Consider the following 10,248-nt stretch of genomic DNA (forward strand, 5'->3'; position numbering starts at 1 on the left):
TGAGCTAATTTCTTTGCTTGTGTCTTTCCTGACTGGATACAATTTAATCTGTTTAGAGAAAACATTTACCATGACACGAATAAAGGAATACTTACCTTAATTTTTTGATAACAAATGATAAGAATCAACAGCAAACAAGTTCATAGGTAGCTCAGAAACAATGTTTTGCTTTTAACATTGGCATATTCTGTTACTATCTTGACTTGCTCACATTTATCACAGGCTGACTTTTCTTGTTTTCATAGCCATATACCAAATACAGATATTATTCTGTATTTTATCACTCATTTTTGAATACCACAATGACCATAAATCTAATGTATGTACTTAATCAATCTACTGGCTTCCTCCTCTGGCCAAGACAGTTCCCAGTTATTACAGCTTTCATCTATTTATCTAAGAAGTATTCCCTTGAATACCTTCTAAAGCTTATAAACTTTCATACACCTTACCTAAACAGCTTTTCAGAAATTTCCAGCTGAAATCCTAATTTGAGTTCTTGTATCTTTGTTACACATGATGTAATAACTTTTTCGTCATTCACCCTTTTCGTGTACCGTACCTCACATTCTTTTTCCTCATTCTCGGCAAAAATTTCATTATCTCCCAATAATGGTAACCCAGTGAGAGCATCAGTAATTACATTCTCTATTCCTTTTAATGATGTAATTCCATAGCCATTTAGTATATCTGCTCTAATGATGTTTGCACTCCTGAAGATAATATAAATCCTTGTCATTTGAGAATACTATCACCCAATGTCCAAAGAGATGTATTATCAATACTGAGAATTACCAGTGCACTGCTATCAATTTCTAAGTGACTGTGTAACATTTTTGACGCTTCAGTAGCAGTCTGCTGGCAAAAGCGTCTGTGGAACAAACCATTTCCCGCTGATTTTGTTCTTCTGAAATACTTCAGCTCCTAACCCACAATCAGGACGGCTGGGGTGGCCGAGCGGTTCTAGGCGCTACAGTATGGAACCGCGTGACCGCTATGGTCGCCAGTTCGAATCCTGCCTCGGGCATGGATGTGTGTGATGTCCTTAGGTTAGCTAGGTTTAAGTAGTTCTAAGTTCTAGAGGACTTATGACCTTGGAAGTCAAGTTCCATAGTGCTCAGAGCCATTCGAACCATTTTTAGAACCTAATCCAAAATCACTACTGTCACTGTGTAAACAGAGAGGCAGTACAAAATCTGCTGCATGTAACATGTTCTGGTTGTTCGATTCTTAATTTTCTCCAAGACCTCTTGGCATTCCTTACTTCATACTCAGTGTTATTTATAAATAAATTACTTAGGCAGAGTTTACCTAAAGTTTTGTCTGCTCACAAATTTTCTATAATAACCATATAACCAATAGAAAGATTTCAGTTATTTTCTGTTACAAGCAGCAGGAAACTGGGAGAGCTTTATTTTTATGTGGGTCTGTCAAACTTCCTTTTTCAGTAATCTCACAACCTACAAATTTTTCTTCTGGTACCACAAATTTGCATTTTTTCTAGTTTCAGAATAATTCCACCTCTTCTAAGTTTTCACATTGTTGTTTCAAAAGCCCAGAGTGTTAAATCCAATCCTGACCATTTATCAAAATATTGTAGAGATAAATTACCAATTTTGATAGAAATTCCTGATCGAGTACATTATCTACTGCCCAAATGAATTCAAACACAGATGAGTTTAAGCTAAAAGGTAGTTACTGATGTTGGTAATATCGTCCATTATAGAGGAAAGCGCTGTATTTTCTCAAGTCTGGTGAGAAGGTACCAGACGAAGGCCTGAAGTTAGGTTGAAATTTAACATAATCCACATGTTTATGAATGTGTGCGGAAGTTCATCAATATTCTCATGGTGGTCCATTTCTCTATACAAAAATTTATTTAACAGACTGGAATCAAGAACATATCTCACTCATCCATCTCTTTTGGGAACAATTACACGTGGGTTAATAAATGAACCCCACAACAAAGAACAGAATTCGTGTTTCTGTCTGCCAGTAAGCGAACTGGTTACACAAGCTTTTGTGTCTAATAGTATCTTGAACTATACTTTACTTGTGCCTAACCTAGGCAAGCCTCTGTTAAGCAGTCTTTCCTCTTTTAAGCGTTCAGTGCTGTTAATCTGATTACTGTAACAATTCACATTTAAGTTAATAAAAGTGATACAAATACTACTGCCATTTGGTATAGTTATCACAAGTGGCAAGTAATTGAAGACGTGTCCTGATGATCTCTCCATTGGCAAAACATTCCAGAATAGTTCACCATTTGGATCTCTGGGAGAGGACTGCTAAGGAGGAGGTTACCTTGAAAAAAAGAAAAAAAGGCTGAATAATCAGTGGAAGATAACGTTCTACGAGTGGAATGTCGGAAGCGTGAATGTGGTAGGGAAACTAGAAAATCTGAAAAGGGAAATGTAAAGGCTCAATCTCGATGTAGTAGGGGTCAGTGAAGGTAAGTAGAAAGAAGACAAGCTTTTCTGGTCTGATGATTATAGGGTAATATCAACAGCAGCAGAACATGGTATATCGGGAGTAGGATTCGTTATGAACAGGAAGGTAGGGCAGAGTGTGTGTTACAGTAAGCAGTTCAGTCATAGGGTTGTTCTTATCAGAATTGACAGCAAACCAACATCGACAACGGTAGATCGGGCATACAAGCCGACGTCACAAGCTTAAGATGAAGAGATAGAGAAAGTGTATGAGGATACTGAAAGGGTAATAGGGTATGTAAAGGGCTACGAAAATCTAATACTGTTGGAAGACAGGAATGCAGTTGCAGGAGAAGGAGTAGAAGAAGAGATTACAGGAGAATATGCGCTTGGGACAAGGAATGAGCGGAAAGAAAGGTTAACTGAGTTCTGTAACACGTTTCAGCTAGTAATAGTGAATATTCTGTTGAAGAGTCACAAGAGATGGAGGTATACTTGAAAAAGGCTGGGTGATACAGGAAGATTTCAGCTAGATTACATCATGGTCAGATATAGGTTCAGAAATCAGATACTGGATTGTAAAGCGTACCCAGTTCAAGACATACACTCAGATTACAATATAGTAGTGATGAAGAGTAGGCTGAAGTTTAAGGCATTAGTGAGGAAGAATCAATACGCAATGAAGTGCCATATGGAAGTGCTAAGGAATGACGAGACACGGTTGAATTTCTCTAAGGCTGTAGATACAGCAATAAGAAGTAGCTCAGTAGGCAGTATAGTTGAAGAGGAATGGACATCTCTAAAAAGGGCAATCACAGGAGTTGGGAACGAAAATATAGATACAAAGAAGGTAACTCCAAAGAAACCATGGGTAACCGAAGAAATACTTCAATTGATGAATGAAAAAAGGGAGTTCAAAAATGTTCCGGGGATCTCAGGAATAGAGAAATAAAAGTCGTTGAAGAATGAGATAAATAGGAAGTGCAGGGAAGCTAAGACGAAATGGCTACAGGAAAAATGTGAAACATCGAAAAAGAAATGATTGTCGGAAGGACAGACTCAGCATACAGGAAAGTCAAAACAACCTTCGGTGACTCAAAAAGCAAGGGTGATACCATTAAAAGTGCCACGGGAATTCCACTGTTAAATGCAGAGGAGAGAGCGGATAGGTGGAAAGAATAGATTGAAAGCCTCTATGAGGGGGAAGACTTGTCTGATGTAATACAAGAAGAAACAGGAGTCGATTTAGAAGAGATAGGGGATCCAGTAATACAATCAGAATTTGAAAGAGCTATGGAGGACCTAAGATCAAATAAGGCAGGAAGGATAGAATACATTCCATCAGAATTTCTGAAATCATTCTGGGAAGTGGCAACAAAACGACTGTTCACGTTGGTGTGTAGAATACATGAGTCTGGTGACAGACCATCTGACTTTCAGGAAAGCATAATCCACACGATTATGAACACGACAAGGGCTGACAATTGGGAGAATTACCGCACATTTAGCTTTACAGCTCGTGCATCCAAGTTACCTACGAGAATAATATACAGAAGAATGGAATAGATAATTGAGGATGCGCTAGATGACGATCAGTTTGTGTTTAGGAAATGTAAAGGCACGGGAGAGGCAATTCTGACACTGTGTTTAATAATGAAAGCAAGAGTAAAGAAAAATCAAGACACGTTCATAGGATTTGTCGACTTGGAAAAAGCGTACTACAGTCAAAAATGGTGCAAGTTGTTCGAAATTCTGATAAATGTAGGGATAAACTATAGGGAGAGACGGGTCGTGTACAATATGTACAACAGCCAAAGGGAATAATGAGAGTGGACGACCAACAACGAAGTGCTCGTATTAAAAAGCTTGCAGGACAAGGTTGTAGCCTTTCGCCCCTACTGTTCAATCTGTAATTCGAGGAAGCGGTGATGGAAATATAAGAAAGGTTCAGGAGTGGAATTAAAATTCAAGGTGAAAGGATGGCAGTCATAAGATTCGCTGATGAGATTGCTAACCTGAGTGAAAGTGAAGAAGAATTACATGATCTGCTGAACGAAATGAACAATCGAATGAGTGCAGCGTATGGATTGAGAGAACATCCCAGAAACACGAAGATAACATGAAGTAGTAGATAGGAGAATAGCAAAAAAAAAATTAAGATCAGGATTGATGGTCACAATCAAGAAGAAGTAAAGGAATTCTGCTACCTAGGCAGTAAAATAAACAATGAGGAAATGAGCAAGGAGGATGTCAAAAGCAGGCTGGCAGTGGGAAATAGGGCACTCCAGGCCAAGGGAAGACTACTAATATCAACTATCGGTCTTAATTTGAGGAAGAAATTTCTGAGAATGTGCGTCTGGAGCACAGCAATCTATGGTAGTGAAACGTGGAGTGTGGGAAAACCAGAACAGAAGAGAATCGAAGAATTTGAGTTGTGGTGCTACAGATGAGTGTTGAAAGTTAGGTCTACTGATAAGGTAACGAATGATGAGATTCTGCGCAGAATCGGAGAGGATACGAATATGTGGAAAATACCTATAAGGAGAAGGGGCAGAATGATATGACATCTGTTAAGACATGAGGGAATGACTCCCATTGGGCTGGAGGGAGCTGTAGAGAGAAAAAACTGTAGAGAAAGAGATTGAAATACATCCAGCAAATAACTGAGAATGTAAGTTGCAAGTGCTACTCTGAGATGAAGAGGTTAGCACAAGAGAGGAATCCGTAGTGGGCCACATGAAACCAGGCAGAAGACTGATCACAAAAAATTGTAAGTTTCTGTCCTCCTCAGTCAAACCCTTCATCCACCCTTTAATCCAAGACAATCTCATTACGAAGTCTTCACTAGGTTGGATACAATTAGACACCCTGTGTAAAAGTCACTCCTTTGATAGTAAAGTTACCAAAGCCTGATTCTTGGTCACTTTACTGGTTTATCTGTAGCACCGTTTACCTTTACCACAATTACAGACATTTCATTGTAATCCTTTTCCCATTTGAGTTTTTTACTTAATGCTTTCTGATATTCCTTTGACCTGATTACCTGTGTCTATAAGGCACTTGCCTTCCGACGAACTAACATTTACTTTATAAAGTAGTCTGCATGTTTCATCTGCTTTTTCAGAATTAACATCCTTATGTCATAAATCATTCTGAGTTATAGTTACTTTTACCATTTTTATTGCATACTTTTATTACATTAATGCAAATACTATCATAATTACTTTAACTAATAATTTCATTGATCCAAACTTTTTCCCAGTAAATTGTTCATCACATTTTCACTTACATCCTTGTTGTTCAAGGCTGTAGTATTTAAAACTATGCCATCAGTCATGAAATAAAGTTTTGTACATATTACTATACATTCTCCTAAAATTCTCATCTTGACCAATAGCATCAATATTTAGCCATGTGCTATACAGAAAGAACTCACTTACGTTAATCCCAGAAGCCTACCCTCATTTTCATGTTTAGTAATTAAAGTTTTCACACAATTTGTACAATTTCTTCACAAGGAGTTGAATAATAGAACTTAATATCTTTGTGCCTCTGTCATTAACATTATCCTAATCGTTACTAACTCCTTTGGGTATTTCTACAACATTCATATATTCACCATTTTCATCCACAGATACTAATTTCTCGACATCCCCTTTGAAACCAACAAAATATTTTTCTTCATCTACTGCTTCTAAGTCATCACCACCATTATTCCGCATAATACCATGGACATAATGTACTTCATTCTCCTTAACATTTGCAGTGCTGTTCTTGTACCCAATAATTCTTAAATAATTTCAGTAACAGTGTCCACATTTATTTCCCCTTGTTCCTTCATAAGTGCTTCAATCCCTAAGTCATCATGTACATAATTACCAAGATCATTCTCTCACAAGTTACTAGTTTCCATCCATTTATAGAATTTTGTTAAGTTTATTACATGTCCTGGCTTTTTACTGATGCATATGTGTTTAGTTTCCTTACCAGTATTTCTCCAATTGATTGGTTAACAAATTTAATTTACCACAGACATTATATTTATACAATAGCACATCAAATAATTCCTCATTACTTCACATGAATCTCTTTGTTTCAAATTATTGCGGTAGTTGGTCCATTTATTGCTCATCCCTTCACCACCATCTTGTGCACAGATAATGGGGCGCCTGTTAGTTTTTTAATTCCTGAATATTTACAATATATTGTGTTATTGTGTCATTGTATCCATGCCAATTTCTGTTTCTGGCGTGAAAACCTCTGTACTTCTTTCTGTTCCAAAAATTCCTGTGTTATTCCCTCAAATGCAAATTATTAATATTTCTGTTGTGTTCCCATGAATGAAAATTGTTACCATTGTAAACATATTTTAAAAATTGTTCTATGATTTCATCACTCCCATACTCTAAAGCCCATTGACGTGAACTGACAACCTGTTTTTCATGGTATTCATTTGTGTGAGTTCTTATAATGGTCTGCTTAAGTATGTCAACTCATTGATCTGATCGTTACAAAATTGTTTCATAGTGCCATACGTTTCCCTATAGTTTGGTATGTTCAGGAATTTACGTTTTATTCTAACGTGTTCAGTTTCTGACCAGAATTTGATTTGCTGGGTTAAAATGATTCGTCCTCTTTACCAATCATTATGTCTGATATCCGCCCCCGGTAGCTGAGTGGTCAACGTGACGGACTGTCAATCCTTAGGGCCCGGCTTCGATTCCCGGCTGGGTTGGAGATTTTCTCTGCTCAGGGACTGGGTGTTGTGTTGACCCAATCATCATCATTTCATCCCCATCGACGCGCAAGTCGCCGAGGTGGCGTCAAATCGAAAGACTTGCACCAGGTGAGCGGTCTACCCGACGGGAGGACCTCGTCACACGCCATTTATTTATTTTTTATTATTTCTGATGCTTCAAATGATTCACCTTCCATTTTTATCGTTTTATGTGAGTCTAAATCCCCAAGTCCATTATTTTCTCACCACCCTTTTCTGTTTTGCGTTGTCTAACGGCTCAAGGACCGTCATTTTCGTGAAATCTACATGCAGACAGCAAATAAAAATAAAAGCATTAATATTCAGTGGTGAAACTGAGTTGTCCTTTTGGTCTGCTGCTGATGTTAATGATGACCAACTCATCGTTATTGTTTCCATCTACACGTTGCTGCACTTGACTTTTCTGTCTGGAATGAATTATTTCACGCAGAAATATATCAACTTCGTTTTTCAGTATCTGAAATATATATATTTTGTGTTAGAGCAAGTACAAATAATGTCAAAATTCTTATCGGGTGCTTCTCTATTTGTGGTTATTTCGTTTGCTACTAATAGGTAACATCTATTCAGATTCATGATGTTTCAACATTCGCCATTACAACGAGTTTGTTGATTAAATATATTCATGTAAAATCGAGTAGTACGGGAATTTTGACCACAGAAATTAGATTTGCATAGTAAAGAATATGTTCACTTAGCTTGTTTGTGGTCGATCTTGTAGATCAGCTCCATGTGGAATGTTATCCTCGTTTAGTCGAATAGCATGTTGATGCTTGTTTGACTGCAAAAAAATGATGGTTTACGATCTCGTACGATGCTAATCACGCAAAAAATTGCTGAGGATGTGAGTTGCGTTTTTTTAAACTTCATTTCATTCCTATGTTAGTATTAGCTAGTTGGTGTATCTACATTCGTTAGTAACAACGTAAATGCACAAAGAACTCGATGCACCCAGCTTTCATTCTAACACGAAACAGAATAGGCCATGCGACTCTATAGCCAGATACACAAAGAACTGCGATAGCAGTAAGTTCAAAGACGATAATGAGATACAAAGATCATGAAAATATTAAAGACACATTTTCAAAAGTTTTAAAAGTGAATTTTATATTCTATTTTTTACGTCACTCCTAAAGATTTAAATGTGAAATGAAAAACATTACTGGTAGTGATCATCGATATAGAAGACATTTAAATATTTTAAATATTGCAGGTAAACTAGGAAAAGTTTTAGATTTTATTTGAAGGTGTTTTAATGTCTGTATGTCGGTAAGCTTGTTCGTTAGGATTTTACTGTGATGAGAAAGCAAAGAATTATTATAGTCTCAGAAAAATATCTTTTGTATCCTGAAGTCTTATATTTCGATTACCTTGAGGCCCCCTACTTCGAGTATGATGTACTGCTGTATGTAACCAAAGGAGATCTATTGGTCAGTTCCATAACAGTGCAACTGCAGAGAGGTTCGAGAGTCAACGCAAGACGTTAATGAGGTGTCTGGTGATTGAAAGCCTTATTCTACCAAATCTTAATCTGCTCCCAGAAAAACACTGGCATTCAAAGTCTCATGGTCAACAGCACACAACAGCTTCCTACGGTGGGAATTTGTGGCCAAGTATATAATGACAAAAGGAAGATACTCGACAAACAGTAAAGCAGTTCACACATATGAATTCCGTGGTACACTCTAAGCACCTGTGATTGGCACACGTGATTCACCTAATTCTTCAATTTTTTGAGTAAGTGCCCTACAGGTACAAAGAAGAAGAGATCATGGAAAACTCACGTTGTCTGTATCAAAATACGATAAAAGTCCAAATTAATAAGAGAAAAAACTGTTGGTGACCAGTTACTGGAAACGGTGATAATCGAAAAATACCTAGTAGCAACCATTCGGGGTAACCTTAAGTGGAATAAACTCTTAACACAAATAGTACGAAACTCAGATGCCAGATTTAGATTAATTCGAAGAATCCAAAGGAAATGTGATTCTTCCACAAATGGTTCAAATGGCCCTGAGCACGATGCAACTTAACTTCGGAGGTCATCAGCCGCCTAGAACTTAGAACTAATTAAGCCTAACTAACCTAAGGACATCACACACATCCATGCCCGAGGCAGGATTCGAACCGGCGACCGTAGCGGTCGCTCGGCTCCAGACTGTAGCGCCTAGAACCGCACGGCCACTCCGACCGGCATTCTTCCACAAAAGACGTGGCTTACATAGTACTCGTTCTACATAGTCTTGACTACTGCTGCCCTTACCAAACGGAATTATAGAAGAGTACAAGAGATAGCGAAGATACAAAGAGTGTGGCGCGTTTCGGCACAGGATCGTATGCTCGGCGGCGAAGCATCACACAGGTGCCCCACAAACTCCAGAGGTAGACGCCATAAGAGAATTGTTGTGGATCAAACAGAGGCTTACTGAAGAAATTTCGAGAGCTTACGTTGCAAGAAGTGTCGTGCAACGTATTACTTGCTTTCAGCTGGCCACTGTGGCCGAGCGGCTCTAGGAGCTTCAGTCCGGAACCACGCGGCTGATACGGTCGCAGGTTCGAATCCTGCCTCGGGCATGGATATGGGTGATGTCCTTAGGCCAGTTAGGTTTAAGTAGTTCTAAGTCTTGGGGACTGATGACCTCAGATGTTAAAGTCCCATAGTGCCTAGAGATATTTGAACTATTCAAACCTGCTCCCAAATACGTCTGGCGCAGTGACCACTAAGAGAAAGTCAGAGAAATTCGATGTCATGCAGGGCTTTACCGACTGTCAATATTCCAATGCGCCATTCCCGAATGGAACAGGAAAGGCAAAAAGATAATGATACCAAAAGTGCCATCCAACACACACTGTAAGATGAAGATGTAGAAGAACTATGAGGCTGTTATCCATTGCGAGACAGTAACTGCCTCGGAAGCAGTGAACCGTAGGATGCGCCCTCACCCACAGTCATGTTTCAGTCTCTTGTTGAGATCTTAAGGAAGTTGAAGTTATCGGGTCAAAAATTTTGCATTTAGTAAAGTGAACCGAACATATTTTCAT

General features: G+C 38.4%; 1 non-coding gene across 1 annotated transcript; it reads left to right on the forward strand.

The window, feature by feature from the left end:
* Nucleotides 1–7,091: 7,091 nt before the first annotated feature.
* Nucleotides 7,092–7,166, forward strand: Trnad-guc. The gene has a single exon. It is a non-coding gene; the product is annotated as a tRNA-Asp (tRNA).
* Nucleotides 7,167–10,248: the final 3,082 nt, after the last annotated feature.

Source organism: Schistocerca piceifrons, chromosome 8, assembly GCF_021461385.2.
Source record: "Schistocerca piceifrons isolate TAMUIC-IGC-003096 chromosome 8, iqSchPice1.1, whole genome shotgun sequence".
Lineage (NCBI taxonomy): Eukaryota > Metazoa > Arthropoda > Insecta > Orthoptera > Acrididae > Schistocerca > Schistocerca piceifrons.